Below are 20,400 nucleotides of genomic sequence, written 5' to 3' on the forward strand. Positions count from 1 at the left end.
TGCGACTCTGAGAAGTAACCAAGTTCGCTTATACCGCGATATTGTGCCGCCATTTGCTAGCAGCAGGTTCGTCTCCTGCACAGTGGACCCCGGGCTGCAAACGCACCAATAATATCTAAATATACTCGGTGTGTTCCGCCAGCCCTAATAGTTGATGGCCCCATAAGATGCTCCATAGCATAATATGCCCCACATGCTGCTCCATGAAGGTTGATGGCCTTATAAGATGCTCCATAGCATAATATGCCCTGTGTGCTGCTCCATAAAGGTTGATGGCCCCATAAGATGCTCCATAGCATAATATGCCCCGTATACTGCTCCATAAAGGTTGATGGCCCCATAAGATACTCTATAACATAATATGCCCCACATGCTGCTCCATAAAGGTTGATGGCCCCATAAGATGCTCCATAGCATAATATGCCCCATATGCTGCTCCATAAAGGTTGATGGCCCCCATAAGATGCTCCATAGCATAAGTATGCCCCACATGCTGCTCCATAAATGTTGATGGCCCCATAAGATGCTCCATAGCATAATATGCCCCATACAAGTTGATGGTCCCTATAAGATGCTCCATAATATAATATGCAATAATATGCCCCACATGTTGCTCCATAAAGGTTGATGGCCCCTATAAGATGCTCCATAACATAAGTATGCCCCACATGCTGCTCCATAAAGGTTGATGGCCCCTATAAGATGCTCCATGGCATAATATGCCCCGTATGCTGCTGCTGCGATTAAAAAAAAATGACATACTCACCTCTCATAGCTGGGCGCCGAGTGCCGGGGGCCTGAGCCACAGGAGACACCGGCGCGCTATGGGAGCCGCCGCTGGCTCAGGCCCCCGGCACTTGCAATATTCACCTGTCCCCGTTCCCCCGCTGTGTCTTCCGGGTCCTCTTGCTGTGACTGTTCAGTCAGAGGGCGCGCACTAACCAAAGACACAAAGTGCAAAACCACTGCGGTTTTTACTGCGGATGTATCGCGGTTTCTATTGCGGTTTCCTCTGCGGGTTTTCACCTGCAGATTTCTATTGGAGCAGGTGTAAACCCGCAGCGGAATCCGCACAAAGAATTGACATGCTGCGGAAAATAAACCGCTGCGTTTCCGCGCGTTTTTTTCCGCAGCATGTGCAGTGCGGATTTCATTTCCCATAGCTTTACATGGTACTGTAAATGCATGGGAAACCGCTGCGGATCCGCATCAAAATCTGCAGCGTGTGCACATACCCTAAAAGTGCACCATGACTTTACGGACACACTGTAGTGAGCATTTTGAACTCACAGATACGACACAGAATTTGATAACATTGTGCTAAGAATGGAAAAAAATGAAATTGTTTTATTTTATAATTTTTATCTAACTAAGGGTCTAAGAAATGGGGGTTTGATGTACTATATTCTTTATTGTGATTACTGTGATAGGGTTTATAACAGTGATCAAAAGGAACCAATAGGAAAATTATTGTTGCCGAGTACAGGCCGGCAGAACTTGGCTGGAGCACGGCATGAGCGGAAGCCATTTACTTATTTTTTTTTAACAGGAAGATGATGCAAAGAGCCGTGGGGCCAGTGAATAACAGCAATCACGTGACAGGGGACTGTAAAAACCGTCCCTGATCATGTTCTCCAGGGTCTCAGCTACCCCTGGTAGCTGAGACCCAAGGGTTTTCTGGTGCTGGGGCGCGCTATACCGACTTCTCAGCGATGTTAAAAAGCGGCTCTGAGGAATGAGTACCCTTAATTGCCACTGTTAAAAGGCGTATCAGCGGTCTTTATGAGGTTAAGATACTGCAGGTGGTTTAGGGGCTAGTCTTCAGAATTTCCAATCTTGCAATGTTGCGTTATGGTTTCTTTTAATTGTTTGTTTTTGTCAAGTTTACAGATTTCCCTCATGAACAGATGAATTTCTCTATATTGCCTTCAGCTAGCATGTACAGTGTCTATGATCATTTTTATCTTTTCGAGGTTGATCTGGATATGACTTATATTGAAGAGTCGCACTTCTCTTCAACCTCTTTTCCTAAGTATATCAATAACATATAGAGTCTTGGAAACCTTGAAGTTGTTCCAAAAAATAATGTATTTTTCTCAGATAATTACTGCAATTATACTTATAAGTATTATGTTTTGTTATACACATGTTTATTTCTTTTGTGTGTATTGAAAAAAAAAACATAATTAATTGCAAATTAGATCTAATTCAACACAAAACTCCAAAAATGGGCTGGACAAAATTGATATTTTCCTTTAACCACTAGAAAGTGTGAATAAATGATGAAGAAATAACTCACCTGTTCAAATGACACACTCCTGGCTAGTAATTTTATCAAGTCTCTAGCTTGGACAATAATATAAGGATCGTATGTAGTGTTGAGCATTCCGATACCGCAAGTATCAGGTATCGGCCGATACTTGCGGTATCGGAATTCCGATACCGAGATCCGATACTTTTGTGGTATCGGGAATCGGTATCGAAACAACATTAATGTGTAAAATAAAGAATTAAAATAAAAAATATTGATATACTCACCTGTCCGGAGGCCCCTGGACATCACCGCTGGTAACCGGCAGCCTTCTTTGCTTAAAATGAGCGCGTTTATGGCCTTCCATGACGTCACGGTTTCTGAGTGGTCGCGTGCCGCTCATGTGACCGCCACGCGACCAATCACAAGCCGTGACGTAATTCTCAGGTCCTAAATTCCTAGGAATTTAGGACCTGAGAATTACGTCACGGCTTGTGATTGGTCGCGTGGCGGTCACATGAGCGGCACGCGACCAATCAGAAACCGTGACGTCATGGAAGGCCATAAACGCGCTCATTTTAAGCAAAGAAGGCTGCCGGTTACCAGCGGTGATGTCCAGGGGCCTCCGGACAGGTGAGTATATCAATATTTTTTATTTTAATTCTTTATTTTACACATTAATATGGATCCCAGGGCCTGAAGGAGAGTTTCCTCTCCTTCAGACCCTGGGAACCATCAGGGATACCTTCCAATACTTGAGTCCCATTCACTTGTATTGGTATCGGGTATCGGATCAGATCCGATACTTTGCCGGTATCGGCCGATACTTTCCGATACCGATACTTTCAAGTATCGGACGGTATCGCTCAACACTAATCGTATGCCTTTTTGGTAGTGGTAACAGTCATGCTGCCTTCAATTAATTCTAATTCTGCTTTCACAAACTGAAAACAAAGAAAAATCAGTCATGGTCAAAAGTGCTGGCATCCTTGCAATTGATCCAGAAAATGAAGTATTTCTCCCAGAAAAATATTGCAATTACACACATTTTGTTATATACATGTTTATTTTGTTTGTGTGTATTGGAACAATTAAAAAAAAAGGTATATTGGACAAAATTTCATACAAAACTCCAAAAATGGGCCTGACGAAAAATTGTTGACACCCTCAACTTAATATTTGGTTGCACTGCCTTCGGAATAAATAACTGCAATCAATCGTTTTCTTTAACCATCAACAAGCTTCTTACACCTCTCAACTGGAATTTTGGACCAATGTTCTTTAGGAAACTCCTCCAGGTCTCTCACATTTGAAGGGTGCCTTCTCCAAACAGTGATTTTAAGATCTCTCCATAGGTGTTCAGTGGGATTTAGATCCATTCCTGACCCATTGCTGGTCCTGTCAGAACTCTCCAGCGCTTTGCTTCCATCCATTTCTGGGTACTTCTTGAAGTATGTTTGGAGTCATTGTCCTTCTGCAAAACCCATGACCTAGGACGCAAACCCAGCTTTCTGACACTGGGCACTACATTGTGACCCCAAATCCTTTGGTAATCTACAGATTTGATGATGCCTTAAATACAGTCAAGGCAACCAGTGCCAGTGGCAGCAAAATAACCCCAAAACATCTTTGAACCTCCACCATATTTGTCTGTAGGTACTGTGTTCTCCTCTTTGTAGACCTCATACCGTATTTGTCAAACAGTAAAAATGATGTACTTTATCAAAAAGCTCTATCTTGGTCTCATCTGTCCAGAAGACGCTATCCTAGAAGGATTTTGGCTTATGTACATTTTGACAAACAGCAGTCTAGCTTTTTTAATTCCCTGTGTCAGCAGTGGGGTCCTCATGGGTCTCCTTCCATAGTGTTTTATTTCATTCAAATGTCGACAGATAGTTCATGCTAACACTAATGTATCCTGAGCCTGCAGGACAGCTTGAATTTCTTTGGAACTTGATTGAGGCTGCTTATCCACCTTCTGGATAATCTTGCGTTGCAACCTTTCTGCAATTTTTCTGTCGTCCACATCCAGGGAGATTAGCTACAGTACCATGGATTGTAAACTTCTTGATTATGTTGTTCACTGTGGAACATCAAGATCTTTGGAGATGGACTAGTATCCTTGACATTGTTGATGTTTTTGAAACAATTTTAGTTCTCAAGTCGTCAGTTCTCTTCTTCTATTTCTGTTCTCTATGCTTAGTGTGGCACACAGACGCACAATGCACAGATTGAGTAAACTTTTTATCTGGTTTCAGATATGATTTTTATAGTGCCCAAACTTGTTACTTGCCACAGGTGCTTGAAACAAAGTTGTTTACCCACAATTTTGGAAAGGTGTTTCGTGTGAAATTATGTCCAATTTGCCTTTTCTTCTGTTTGTGTTGTTCAAATACACACAAAGGAAATAAACGTGTATAACAAAACATGTGTAATTGCAATAATTTTCTGGGAGAAATGCTTCATGTTCTGGAACAATTTCAAGGGTGCCAACATTTTTGACCATGACTGTATTCTAGATTTTTCTTTTAATTCTAATAGTAGTTGTGTTCTATTACTTAGAAAACATGTCCTTTACCAAGTTATAGGGGTAGTGGCCGATCATAAAATTAGTTTTGTTATTCTTGCAGGGTCTCTATGTGACATTTGTTTTTGGTCAACACCCTGCTTCTGGGTAAAGGGACCGTCCAGACCTGCTTGATTTCATTGTGACCCTCAGCAAATACTCATTTCCAGGTAAATAATTCTCAATATAATTATTACACATTAATTTAGAGAGAAGAGGGTTTATTAGTAATGGACCTGCTACAGTAAAATGTGAAAAAGAGGTGGAGACATAGTACATATGATCTTTACTTCAATGGCAATTTACTATGTATGAATTCCTATTATCTCCTACAGGAAAGATATATATCTTGGTACCGTGTTAGCCAGTAGATAGAAAAATGTTTAGAATTGAGAGTCCTCAGTGGTTGATACCTTTTAATGGCTAACTGAAAAGATGGTAACAAATTGCAAGCTTTCGAGACTACTCAGGTCTCTTCATCAGGCATAGACTAACACAAATTCTGAAGAATCACATGGACAGGTTTTTACATTTCCTCTCCAACAGCTGCAGGTACCTTTCCCTGCAATCAGAAAAAATGTAAAACCTGTCCATTTATAATGACCACAGACAAGATAAAGATCCCCAACTCACATCACGACTACAAGATACCAGGTACTTTCAGCTGCATCACATCTAATGTGGTGTACCTAATTATTTGTACTAAATGTCCAACTGGGGGTCTGTATGTGGGGGAGACAGGGCAGAAACTGAGAACAAGGATGAACTCTCATCGCCATACAATAAGAGAAAAAAGAATGGATCTACCTGTGGCAATACATTTTTGTCTCCCAAATCATAGCATTATGGACATGAAATTACTTGTATTGAAAGGTAACTTCAAAACACAGAGAGACAGAAGAGTCTGGGAATATAAACTGATGACGACCTTTGACTGTCTTAGTGGTGGAATGAATGTGTCGCATGGATTTATGTCTTTTTACATCAACTAAGGAACTTGCCCCTCAGACTATAAGGGGTCATCACAACAGAGACCCCAATCAGGACAATAAAACATTCCTGATCTAAGAACTGGCCCAACATTTATGGACATAACTGTTTATCACTCATGGTAATTCTGCTTCATGCCACCTGTCTTATCCATGTGTTTTTGTTTTTTTTTTGTACTGTGCTATGTTGTGCATAAATATGTGATTCTTCACATATGATGAAGAGACCTGAGTAGTCTCGAAAGCTTGCAATTTGTTACCATCTTTTCAGTTAGCCATTAAAAGGTATCAACCACTGAGGACTTTCAATTCTAAACTTTTTTCTATTATCTCCTATACATTTTTCTGGGGTAGCAGTATACTTCTTTTTGCAGACGTGGTCCGGTCAAGGTATCCTTGTTTTAAATACTTCTCCCTTTTATTTTATGAAAATTCTTAATAAACTTAAGATTTTTTTCTGCATACGAGTTATCCCACATAACATTGGTTTACATACAGATGACCCTATACATTGTTGTATTAATATGGGCTCATTTCTTGAAAAGCAAAAATGGGATATGCGAATATGGTGAAGTGACTAACTTCAAGGTCACTAAGCCCCTTTACATCGTACAGGTGCCCAACCATGAGTTGACGCAAACAGAAGAGAGCCCCTGTACAAGAATATAAAGGGCTCTTTGCAGTCCAATAGCTCATCATAATGCCCAAGTCCACCTGTTTTGGAGCTGGAAGTGGCCTCTTTACATCTGCAATCTTTGCACTTAGGCTATGTACACACGCTGCGGCTTGGGGTGCAGAATTTTCTGCACAAAATCCGCATCTCCTGGCAGAAAACGCAGGTGCAGATTTGATGCTTTTTGAATGCGGGTTTTGTGCGTTTTTGTTGCGGATTTTGTACAGATTTCTATAATGGAAGGGTGCAGAAACGCTGCAGATCCGCACAAAAGAAGTGACATGCTACTTTTGTTCCACAGCGTTTTTTACTCTTCGCCACGACAGCACCCCACTGGAGAGAGGGATCCGCCCCGCAGGAACAGGAAACCTATTGAGAAATAAAAGGGGGCGGTCCGCCTCTCCTCCTCAGTTTAGGTTTCCTGTTCCTGCGGGAACATCCAGGAACGACAGGACTACAGGACATACCTGGGCTAGCATGCCGCCTGCGCGGTATCCGCGAGAACGGCAGGGGCTGCGGCTCAGAAGCAGCGTCGGGGGAGTTCCGTTAGACGGCTCCCTCCTCGTCTGATGGAGCGGGCAAACGGCCGGGTCCGGGGAGGGCCGCCCGGCGTCTTCCCCAGCGTGCGGTGCGGCAGTGAGGAGGCAAACGGCAGTACGGCAGGAGCCGGGTAAGGTGACCTCCCATTGCGGTCCGGTGCTGAATCCCGGGCCGCACATGCGCCGACCGCCGCAATACAGGCTACCCCGGAAATGAATAATGGACTTCCGGGGCGCCTACTCCGGATCTAAGGCGGGGGAGCCGGCGCCGATCTGCGCATGCGCAAAAAAAAAAAAAAAAAGGGCGCACTATTTAAATCACTGCACAAACAGTAAAACGGCGATGCAGAGATGTCATCCCCAGGTGCCATGGACCCCACAGCTGGAGATCCAGTACCCCCCGCCAAAGATCACGCCAGAGGATCCTCGGAGACCGCTCGTAAAAGTGACGGTTCCAGAACAGGATCTCGGCCTTCTGATCCGGTATTATTTGCTTCACTGGGTGAGTTGTGAACTCTACCTATTAAGCTGACGCTGTCTCCCTATTTCTCTCTTTTCCCTTTCTCTACGCTCAGGGCAAAAAACGACAAAAAACGAAACACAAGGAATGTGCCTTGTGTAGCCAGCCCCTTCCTGACTCATACCCCAAAAAACTTTGCAAGGACTGTTTTAAGGAAACAACACAGGGAGCAGCAGTGTCCATTACGGATTTACGGGCCATTATTAGGGAGGAACTAAAAAATATGACCCAGGACAAACCGCGTAGTACCAAGTCCAAAACACCGACACTTGTGTCAGACTCCGACAGTGACCAACCTGTACTGTCAGACGCCTCCCTGTCATCATGTTCAGCATCATCATCCTCATCAGAGATTGAGGGACGCTCATGTTTTCCCTTAGACAGTGTGGACAACTTGGTAAAATCAAATCGAAATACCATGGGGTGTGAGGAGTCTAAGGGTGCGCAAACCGCGCAGGATATAATGTTCGCGGGTTTGGCAGACAGAAAGAGATGTTTTCCAGTTATACCGGCAGTGAAAACATTAATTAAAAGAGAGTGGGAGAAGCAGGATCAGAGAAGCTTTCTACCCTCAGCGTCAAAACGAAAATATCCGTTTAGTGACGAGGAGCTTCTTACATGGACCAAAGTCCCTAAGGTCGACGCAGCCGTAGCCTCTACCTATAAGCAATCCACTTTACCTGTGGAGGATGCGGGACTTCTGGTCGATCCCTTAGATCGTAAGGCCGAGTCATCCCTTAAACGATCTTGGGAGGCGGCTACAGGAATATTCAAGCCTGCAATAGCCAGCACTTGCGCTGCCAGGTCAATGATCATCTGGATTGATCAATTAGACCAGCAAATCGAAAGTAAAAGCTCAAGAGAAAAACTACGAGCAGCCATCCCCTTAATACGAGGAGCAGTGGCCTTTATGGCAGACGCCTCCGCTGACTCACTCCGTTTAGCAGCAAGATCTGCGGGCCTTGTGAATAACGCAAGAAGGGCTCTATGGATGAAGAGTTGGAAAGGGGACGCGCAATCTAAATCCAAAATATGCGCGATCCCATGTGAGGGTGAGTACCTCTTTGGTAAAACCTTAGACGAGATACTCAAAAAGGCAAAGGACAGGAAGAAAGCTTTTCCTGATTCCTCTATTCCCTTTTACAGGAGAGCCTTTAAGAGGAGGCTGTTTGGCAAAAGGAGGCAAACGGATAGGTCTACAACATGGACCACTAAGGACGACAAGCAGAGAGGTACCATGTTTAGAAGACCCAACCCCCCAAAATACTGAGGATATACCAGTTGGGGGCAGACTGAAGTTTTTTACCACCCAGTGGGAGAAAATAACATCTAGCTCGTGGGTTTTAAATATCATCCGAGATGGAATTAAACTAAAATTCTCTCGTGTTCCCCACGAGTCTTATATTATAACATCTCTCAGCTCACCTATACAGCAACAGGCTCTAGAGCTTGAAATTCAAACCCTATTATCAAAACGGGTCTTAGTCCAGGTTCCGGTAGGGCAGGAGGGTAGGGGGTTCTACTCTCCCCTATTCCTAATTTCTAAGCCCGACGGTTCTTTTAGGACAATCATAAACCTTAAAAAACTCAATTCATTTATTGAAAACTATACATTTAAAATGGAATCCATTAGATCCACCATAAAGCTCCTCTTCCCAAACTGTATGATGGGGGGCATTGATCTAAAGGATGCTTACTATCATCTCCCTATTCATGACAGATACCAAAAATTCCTCAGAGTGGCGGTAAAAATCAACAACCAGGTTCGTCACTTCCAGTATGCGGCCTTACCCTTCGGCCTCTCAACAGCGCCGAGGATCTTCACCAAGATAATGCTAGAGGTGATGGCATACCTTCGCCAGAAGGAAACTTTGATTGTGCCCTATCTGGATGACGTTTTGGTAATAGGAAATTCAGTTACTCAATGTACTGATCGTTTAGCTCACGCAATTTCCTCTCTACAGAACCTGGGCTGGATAATCAATACCGACAAATCCAGACTCACTCCGCTTTCCTGTCAGGCGTTCTTGGGGTTCCAGTTAGACTCCATATCTCAAAAGTGTCTTCTGCCACAGGTAAAGATTCTACTGATCAGACACAAAGTCCTAGCCGCAATAAATAATCCACGCATATCCCTAAGACAAGCTATGTCGTTATTAGGGTCTCTCATCTCTTGTATACCTGCAGTAAGATGGGCTCAACACCATACTCGAACACTACAACATCAAATTTTACAAGAGGACAGACGGTTATTTGGTCACCTAAATGCAAAAATAACCTTATCTCAGGAGGTTTTAACTTCCTTAGAGTGGTGGCTAGACTCTAACCATTTGATGAGTGGGGTTCCATGGGTAATAACGCCATCTCATACCATAGCCACTGACGCCAGTCCTCATGGATGGGGCGCTCATATGGGGAATGATTACTGCCAGGGGTCATGGAGCATGGAGGAAAGCTGCAGCTCCTATAACTTTAAAGAACTAAATGCTGTAAAATACGCCTTATACCATTTCCTCCCACAGCTTCGGGGGAAAGACGTCAGAGTCCTGTCCGACAACACCACCACGGTGGCGTATCTAAACCGGCAAGGAGGTACGCGATCAGAGACTCTGATGTCTTCTGCTACAGAAATCTTAAATCTAGCAGAAAGTCATCTAACATCCCTTACTGCGCTGCACATAAGAGGAGCAAACAACCAGCAGGCGGACTTTTTAAGTCGACACACCCTGAGACAAGGAGAGTGGTGTCTAAACCAGCAAATTTTTCTGGACATAATATCTCTTTGGGGCCGTCCTCAGATAGATCTCTTCGCTACAAGAAGAAACAGAAAAGTCCAGAGATTCGCCTCCCTATCTCCAGCGGATCATCCGGACATTCTGGACGCTCTCCAAGCCCCTTGGCAGTTCAGTCTGGCGTACGCATTTCCTCCGATCATATTGCTACCTCAAGTCATACGCAAAATCAGAGAAGGAGCGAGAATTGTACTGATAGCTCCATTCTGGCCCAAGAGACCATGGTTCTCATGGCTACAGACCATGTCGGTCTCAGATCCTTGGGTCCTCCCCTCAACGCCCAATCTTCTCTTCCAGGGTCCGTTTTTCCACCCTCAGGTGGACAATCTTCACCTGACGGCCTGGAACTTGAGAGGCAGATGCTAAGATCAAGAGGATTCTCGGGGGGTTTGATTGATACGCTTCTCCATAGTAGAAAACCCTCCACCACAAAAATTTATACGAGAGTATGGAAAAATTTTTTGCAATTCCATACATCTACCAACACATCAGAAATTCCGATATATTCTATCCTGGAATTTCTTCAAAAAGGGAGAGAACTAGGTTTAACTGTAAACACCTTAAAGGTTCATGTTTCAGCACTAGGAGCCCTCTATGGCCATAACATCGCGGGGGGATAGATGGGTATCCAGATTTATTACAGCCTGCGAAAGAATGAATCCAGTTAACATACCTAGGATTCCACCCTGGGATTTAAATCTAGTCTTACAAGCCCTGACAGACTCTCCATTCGAGCCAATAGACTGAATACCCATTAAATGTCTATCACTAAAAACGGCCCTCTTGGTAGCACTGACTTCAGCTAGGAGAATAAGTGACATCCAAGCACTCTCTATAGATCCACCTTTTTTGTTAACCTTTCAGGATAAATTAATTCTTAAACCAGACCCTTCCTACCTTCCCAAAGTAGCGAAAAAATTCCACAGGTCACAAGAAATAATCTTGCCCACTTTCTTCAGTAATCCTTCCACTCCTGAAGAACAGAAATATCACACTCTAGACGTTAAAAGAGTAGTGTTAAAATACATTGAAAGGACCAGCAGCTGGCGACAGGATAGGGCTCTGTTTATTTCCTTCCAGGGTCACAAGAAGGGTCATGGAGTAACAAAAAGCACCTTATCCCGGTGGATCAGAGAGTCTATCAGACTGGCTTATTCCGCGAGGAAAGACAACCCTCCGGAAGGCATAACAGCACACTCTACCAGAGCGATGGCATCCTCCTGGGCAGAGAGGGGAGACGTCCCGATTGAAACTATATGTAAGGCGGCAACTTGGTCAAATCCTTCTACATTTTATAACCACTATAGGCTAGACCTATCGTCAACTTCTGACCTAGACTTTGGCAGGACTGTCCTCAGCACAGTGGTCCCCTCCCTAGGTGATGGTCTCTGAAAGATCTCCAGTGTGGTGCTGTCGTGGCGAAGAGTAAAAAGCCGGATTACTCACCGGTAATGCTCTTTTAGTGAGTCCACGACAGCACCCTCTTACATCCCTCCCTAGATTAATATATTACATATTATTTGAGTAAATTCCTTTTAATCATAAGCAAATAAGTTTAAAGAATGAAATAAATGATATTTGCCTAATACTGGCGGTCCTCCGGGTACTCTGAAATCAAAACTGAGGAGGAGAGGCGGACCGCCCCCTTTTATTTCTCAATAGGTTTCCTGTTCCTGCGGGGCGGATCCCTCTCTCCAGTGGGGTGCTGTCGTGGACTCACTAAAAGAGCATTACCGGTGAGTAATCCGGCTTTTCATGCGGAATTTTCCGCACCATTAGCACAGCATTTTTTTTTTCCCTATCGATTTACATTGTACTGTAAATCACTTTGCGGATCTGCGTGGAAAAAAAAAATGCTGCGGATCCGCACTAAATCCGCAGAGTGTGCACACATTTCTGCACTTTTGCAGTCCAGGCAGTTCCGGTCTCTGGGTACTGAATGGTTTTCTTGTGAATGGGTGGTTACAAATGACGTATGTCCCTTGTCTCCGCCCCTCTAATCCTAGTGGATAGACGGCTGTATTTAATGCATGACGCTCACCGTACAGACACACCCCCAGGAAGAAGCAGCACACACGAAATGCGCGTCGGAGCTATCAGGGTCAGCGTGCCACTGGGCAGAGCACTTTCCAGGAAGCGGTTGTGACACAGGTAATATGTACAAGGCACAGGGCACTTGCGAGTTTACTTTTTTACATTCACTATTGATGCACTCTTAGGCTAGTTTCACATTTGCGTTAGAATCTGCAGCGTTTAATCCGCATCCGCAAGTGCAGGAAAAAACGCATAGAAACACGTACAAATGCGTTTTTTAGATGCATGCAGGAATGCATGTTAATTTTCCACGGCCTCTCCAAAACACTCAAGGTCTACCGATGCCATTTGTTATGGTTGGGGATGAGGCCTTTCAGATGTGTGAAAACCTACTGAAGTCATATTCCAGTCAGGACTTGAACCACACTAAGGCTATGTGCACACTTTGCGGTTTTTGCTGCAGATCCGCAGTGTTTTTGGACGCTGCGGATCCGCAGCAGTTTTCCATGTGGTGTACAGTACAATGGTAACCTATGGAAAACAAAAAACGCTGTGCACATGCTGCGGAAAAAAACGAGCGGAAACGCAGCGTTTTTCATTCCGCAGCATGTCAATTCTTTGTGCGGAATCCGCAGCGGTTTGGCACCTGCTCTATGTTAAAAACCCGCAGGTGTCGAAAACCGCAATGGAAACCGCACAAAAAAAACGCGATAAATCCGCAGTACTTTTTGCACTGTGGATTTCATCAAATCCGCTGCGGAAAAATCCGCAGCAGAATCCGCAAAGTGTGCACATAGAAGAAAGGAGAAACCTGGGAGCATGTGGATATTTAAATAGTAGAAAATGCTTTATTAAATAACACATAAGTGACAAGCTTAATAGCAAGATACAAAAAAGCACAAAACATACAGAAATGTATACACTATACAAGGATGTTTTAAAAGGAGAGTGGGTAACCCCCGGTGTGCGTTTGCAAGGAAACCACCATACGTAACTCTATAGTGTGAGGCCAGCTGCTGCAGACACCTATATCGCTATAGTAGCAATAGACAAGTCATGTGGCATGTGGTAGAGTATTAAAGAATTGAAGGAGCAGCGCTTACCCGTAGGAGGCACAAAGCAGAGCACACCGGTTGGGGTCCACAAGACGCGACCCCCGACGCGCGTTTCGCCCGCAAAGAGACGGCTTTTTCAAGGGAAGGTACTAGTAAGTATATCTGACGTCCTTAAATAGCACCAATAAAGATACATGTGACCGGGCACCTGGTCTAAGTCAGCCAATGGTTGCGGATTTAGACGGCGCATGCGCGCGCAGAAGGCCGGGCCCGGCGTCACAGACCGCGTCATGCAGGGCGGGCGCGCCTGGGGAACCCCAGAGCGCACGCGCCAGGCAAACAAGACGCCGCTGGGACAACGGGCAGGGCAAGGTGCGCGGCGCAGGCGCACTACCGCATACCAGAAGGATGTCGGCCCGGGGTTGCGGAATAAACGGGCGCATGCGCGCATCACAGGCCGAGCCAGACGTCACAGCCCGCGTCATGCATTGCGGGAGCGCCCGAGGAGGAAACCAAGGGCGCACGCGCAAGGCACTAGCAGATGCCGCTGCGACACCGGCAAGGCGAAGTGTGCAGCGCATGCGCACCACCGCAATAAAGCTGCCCTGATAAGACGTCTGTCCGCTACTGACACTAAAAAGTTTTAAGGTGAAAGAATGCGAGCAGGAAATTGTTAGGTCGTTTGACCACTGGAATGTACCATACCATATACAGAGTACCTTAATGAGTAAACAAGAGCAATCAACATATATAACTAGAGTAAGCCCAATATACAAGGAAACACATCTGTGCAGAGCATAGATTACAGATGGTAGACTGATCCATTAAGGGTTGGTTGTAGCAGAAGTATAGTCATTATCAGCGGTAAATTCAACTCGGGCAGGAGAATATTGTGCCAAATAAGGACATCAGTACTTCAGACATCATGATGTAACTAAAAAACATATAGAGAAAAACATGCTTAAAATATGGTAAAAACATACAAAGGGACCCCAAATGGGTATCAACTCACAGGGGGAAGATGTTAAACATAGAGAGCAGGAGATGAACAGGAGCAAAAAACCATGATAAAACTACAGTATAAGAGGATTTTTTGTTTTTTATAAATAAAAAAACGATAGAGTTGTTCAAAATAGAGCAGAACAATGGGGAGCACCTACCAGGTGCTAAATAGCACTACACTAATACTCAATACGGAGAGAGAGTTTTTTTAGAGAAAGGGAGAGAAGCTTAGGTACTCATTAAGACCCTTTGGTACTATGGTATCTACACGGACAATCCAGCCCGCTTCACGCTGGGAAAGGACCTTTTTGTAGTTGCCGCCTCGTACCCCAAGATGGATACTTTCGATGCCTCTGACCTGAAGCGTCCTGGCGTCACATCCATGAAACATCTTAAAATGACGTGGGATTGTTTTCAGGTCAGAGGCATCGTCTATGGTTTTGGCAGCGTCTATGTGCCTGACATGTTCGCGGACACGTACGCGCAACTCCCTGGATGTCAACCCAATGTAGATTAGGGAGCAACCACATGTGGCATAATATACAACGTTAGATGTGCCACATGTGATGCGCTGTCTGATGGAAAATTCTTTTGTACCATCAGAGGATTTAAAAGTAGTAGCCCGTGTAATATTGGCACATGCCATGCAATGGCCACATTGGTAAGAGCCAAGTACAGGACCCCTAGTGCTAAAAGGGTTGGTGATAGATGGAACATAGTGGCTACGGACGAGGAGGCTGCTCAAGTTAGGGGATCTCTTAGCCGTCATCAACGGGAATTTCCCTACGGCCTGGGCCAATGAGGGTTCAGTCATCAGGACTGGCCAGTGCTTTTTCAATATCTCCCTCATATTGGACCATTCATGGTTATAGGTCGTAATAAACCTAACTTTTTCTCCATCCGTCCTCTTTTTCCCATCGTTGTTACCAGAGTGTAAAAGGTCCCTACGAGGTGTCCTCCTCGCCCTGTCAAAGCCCCGCCTGATACTTCTACGGCTATATCCACGATCTCTGAAGCGCCCCTCGAGATCAACCGCCTGTGCAAAGAATTTTTCATCAGTAGAACAGATCCGCCTCACTCTTAGGAACTGTCCAACCGGGACGGCCCCAATAGTGGTGTGATTGTGAGCGGAGTCGGCATGCAATAAAGCATTGACAGCTGTAGACTTTCTGAAAACGTCAGTCTGGACCCGACGGGTACTGTCGACCTCCAGTCTGACGTCCAGAAAGTCAATATGCTCCGAATCACAATTATATGTCAACTTGATGTTAAGCGAGTTGTCATTAAGTTGGCCCATGAAATCCCCGAGCTGCTGCGCCGTCCCCTCCCACAAGAAGAGGACGTCGTCTATATATCTTAGCCAGCACAGCACATGGTCCGCGCCCCGTACCCCCCCATCCCCAAAAATTTGTCTCTTCCATGAGCCAAGGAAAAGATTGGCGTACGAGGGGGCACAGGCCGCACCCATGGCTGTGCCGCGTCTTTGTAGAAAAAACTTGTCCTTAAATGTGAAAAAATTGTAAGGACGAAGCGCAGCAGCTCGAGGATTAACTCACACATGGGACCGCCCAGGTCGGAGGTCCCCAAGAAGAGGCGGTCTGCAGCAAGACCATCCTCATGGTCAATGCACGTATATAATGTTTGCACATCGGCGGTGACCAGGAGGACACCAGGATCCACAAGGACACCGTCAACCCGTGTAAGGACGTCCGTCGTGTCTCTACCATAAGATGGTAAAACTTCAACCAAAAGTTTTAAATAAAAATCAATAAATTTGCATATCGGCTCACATAGGCCCTCAATGCCTGAGACGATCGGACGTCCCGGTGGGTTGACGGGGTCCTTGTGGATCTTCGGAAGCAAGTAGAAGGTTGGTATCTTTGGGGACTTGACAGTCAAACCCTCCAGAGCCTTCTTATCTATGATCCCTCTCTCAAAAGCCACACCAAGAATAGCCTGTAGCTGAGACGAGAAGGAGGGCAGCGGGCTATAGGATAACTTGGTATAAGTGGTGCCATCCCGCAACTGGCGGAACACCTCTTTTTCGTATTTAGCACATGGCCAGATCACGATGTTCCCCCCCTTGTCTGCTGGTTTAATAACAATGTCTTTGAGAGACTGTAATTCCTTGATGGCCATTCTCTGTCTTGACGTGAGATTGTCAAATTTACGCCTTGAAGGCAAATGCTTAAAGTCTTCCATCACCATCTGATTGAAAATATCCACAGCAGGGCATAGAGACAAGGGGGGGAACCTCGTCGATCTGGGCATGCAAACAGATGGAAACATACCTTGAGGATTACTTGCTTGTTCCTCCAGAAGATCCTCTAAGTCCTGCAAAGCCCCCCTTTCCGTCTCAGTCAAAGGCCCCTGGGTTTGGTGACTCTTATGATGCAGCTTTTTAAGTATGAGTTTTTGAGAAAACAGATGAAGGTCCTTCAAAGCTAAAAAATAATCGAAAGAGTTAGTAGGTGAAAAGTTTAACCCCTTACTCAGGACCTCAATCTGAATATCAGAGAAGGACCGCGTGGATAGATTTAATACCTGGAGGCCGCCGTTGTTAATCATCCCCGGTTGTTTGCCGGCTGCAGCCATTGTTTTAGAAGCCTGTCGTGTGACGATTTTTTTGGTATACATACTGGGTCCAGGTTGCTCCCCCCTTGCTTCAGTATATGATGAGTTATCCTCATGAGGGGCATTAGACTTGGTTGATCTAGAGCGTGATCTAGAACTTGAAAAGTTCCTGAAGCGAGGGCGAGATCGATCCCCCAACCTTCGCCATCTGTAAACATTGGAGGTTTGTTTATCCTGCACGTCACGCTTAAATTTCTTTGCTTTGAGACCCTGGATTTCATTGACCCATTTCTGTAATTCTATATCCACATCGTCGTTCAATTTTTTGATGGCTTCCCCTGACATGTCTTTTTTAAGCTTTGTTTGGACAATATCAATCTCAGCCTCAATCTCACCCAACCTGGATAGGTCCAAGCCCTTGAGTAGTGTCATAAATCCGAATGAACAGGTATTAGAAAATTCCTCCCATCTATTTTTAAAATCCTCATCTAGAGTGGGGAATGATGGAAAAACCTGAATTCTCAGTCCGCGGGGGATAAGTCCCACCTCCAGGTATTTTTCAAGGTAGGCATGATTCCACCATACCCTTGTTCTCTTTTTCAAGAGATCCTTAAAATGTCCTATGGTCTCCCGTAAATCACCACCTGATCCCTCCAAGCCCCCATTAAAACCATCCTTGAATGTATCGTTTATTTGGGCACGCCCTGTGGAGTCTCGTGCCCTGAAATCCATAGTGGGCCTGTAAATAACTGTGAAAAACACAGAAACAATAATAATAACAGAATCAGGCAGCATATTAGATACAAATGGGGGGGAAGAAAGGCGACAGGCACTAAATAGTGCACAATGACCCCCCACCAGAAAGAAAAACCAGCTCCATAGAAGTCACTGAAGAAAGGAGAAACCTGGGAGCATGTGTATATTTAAATAGTAGAAAATGCTATATTAAATAACACATAAGTGACAAGCTTAATAGCAAGATACAAAAAAGCACAAAACATACAGAAATGTATACACTATACAAGGATGTTTTAAAAGGAGAGTGGGTAACCCCCGGTGTGCGCTTGCAAGGAAATCACCATACGTAACTCTATAGTGTGAGGCCAGCTGCTGCAGACACCTATATCGCTATAGTAGCAATAGACAAGTCATGTGGCATGTGGTAGAGTATTAAAGAATTGAAGGAGCAGCGCTTACCCGTAGGAGGCACAAAGCAGAGCACACCGGTTGGGGTCCACAAGACGCGACCCCCGACGCGCGTTTCGCCCGCAAAGAGACGGCTTTTTCAAGGGAAGGTACTAGTAAGTATATCTGACGTCCTTAAATAGCACCAATAAAGATACATGTGACCGGGCACCTGGTCTAAGTCAGCCAATGGTTGCGGATTTAGACGGCGCATGCGCGGTCAGAAGGCCGGGCCCGGCGTCACAGACCGCGTCATGCAGGGCGGGCGCGCCTGGGGAACCCCAGAGCGCACGCGCCAGGCAAACAAGACGCCGCTGGGACAACGGGCAGGGCAAGGTGCGCGGCGCAGGCGCACTACCGCATACCAGAAGGATGTCGGCCCGGGGTTGCGGAATAAACGGGCGCATGCGCGCATCACAGGCCGAGCCAGACGTCACAGCCCGCGTCATGCATTGCGGGAGCGCCCGAGGAGGAAACCAAGGGCGCACGCGCAAGGCACTAGCAGATGCCGCTGCGACACCGGCAAGGCGAAGTGTGCAGCGCATGCGCACCACCGCAATAAAGCTGCCCTGATAAGACGTCTGTCCGCTACTGACACTAAAAAGTTTTAAGGTGAAAGAATGCGAGCAGGAAATTGTTAGGTCGTTTGACCACTGGAATGTACCATACCATATACAGAGTACCTTAATGAGTAAAAAAGAGCAATCAACATATATAACTAGAGTAAGCCCAATATACAAGGTAACACATCTGTGCAGAGCATAGATTACAGATGGTAGACTGATCCATTAAGGGTTGGTTGTAGCAGAAGTATAGTCATTATCAGCGGTAAATTCAACTCGGGCAGGAGAATATTGTGCCAAATAAGGACATCAGTACTTCAGACATCATGATGTAACTAAAAAACATATAGAGAAAAACATGCTTAAAATATGGTAAAAACATACAAAGGGACCCCAAATGGGTATCCACTCACAGGGGGAAGATGTTAAACATAGAGAGCAGGAGATGAACAGGAGCAAAAAACCATGATAAAACTACAATATAAGAGGATTTTTTGTTTTTTATAAATAAAAAAACGATAGAGTTGTTCAAAATAGAGCAGAACAATGGGGAGCACCTACCAGGTGCTAAATAGCACTACACTAATACTCAATACGGAGAGAGAGTTTTTTTTAGAGAAAGGGAGAGAAGCTTAGGTACTCATTAAGACCCTTTGGTACCATGGTATCTACACGGACAATCCAGCCCGCTTCACGCTGGGCAAGGACCTTTTTGTAGTTGCCGCCTCGTACCCCAAGATGGATACCTTCGATGCCTCTGACCTGAAGCGTCCTGGCGTCACATCCATGAAACATGACGTGGGATTGTTTTCAGGTCAGAGGCATCGTCTATGGTTTTGGCAGCGTCTATGTCCCTGACATGTTCGCGGACACGTACGCGCAACTCCCTGGATGTCAACCCAATGTAGATTAGGGAGCAACCACATGTGGCATAATATACAACGTTAGATGTGCCACATGTGATGCGCTGTCTGATGGAAAATTCTTTTGTACCATCAGAGGATTTAAAAGTAGTAGCCCGTGTAATATTGGCACATGCCATGCAATGGCCACATTGGTAAGAGCCAAGTACAGGACCCCTATTGCTAAAAGGGTTGGTGATAGATGGAACATAGTGGCTACGGACGAGGAGGCTGCTCAAGTTAGTTAGTTTTCATTCCGCAGCATGTCAATTCTTTGTGCGGAATCCGCAGCGATTTGGCACCTGCTCTATGTTAAAAACCCGCAGGTGTCGAAAACCGCAGTGGAAACCGCACAAAAAAAACGCGATAAATCCGCAGTACTTTTTGCACTGTGGATTTCATCAAATCCGCTGCGGAAAAATCCGCAGCAGAATCCGCAAAGTGTGCACATAGCATAAAAGGATCTTTAACTACAGACTGACTAGGGCCCGAAGAACAGTAGAGTGTACCTTTGGGATTCTAGTCTAAAAATGGCGCATTCTTTCAACAGCCATTAATCTAAAAATGGAGACAGTCGACGAGGTGGTCAAAGCCTGTGTGGTTCTGCACAATTACATAATGGCTAAGGAGCGACCCAACATTGAACTGGATGAACCAGTTGCACACCCATTGCCCGATTACCAGCATCACCCGCTGCGGTCAACTGCTGAAGTTGGTCACATGCGGGACCAATTTGCTGCCTTTTTTGAATCAGA

General features: G+C 45.3%; 1 long non-coding RNA gene across 1 annotated transcript; it reads left to right on the forward strand.

Moving 5' to 3' along the window:
* Positions 1-4,879: 4,879 nt before the first annotated feature.
* Positions 4,880-20,400, forward strand: LOC143773723 (uncharacterized). Its single transcript, XR_013215332.1, has 3 exons — positions 4,880-4,987; positions 12,337-12,481; positions 20,196-20,400. It is a non-coding gene; the product is annotated as an uncharacterized LOC143773723 (long non-coding RNA).

The sequence above is a fragment of the Ranitomeya variabilis genome, chromosome 5 (genome assembly GCF_051348905.1).
Source record: "Ranitomeya variabilis isolate aRanVar5 chromosome 5, aRanVar5.hap1, whole genome shotgun sequence".
In the NCBI taxonomy this organism is placed as follows: Eukaryota; Metazoa; Chordata; class Amphibia; order Anura; family Dendrobatidae; genus Ranitomeya; species Ranitomeya variabilis.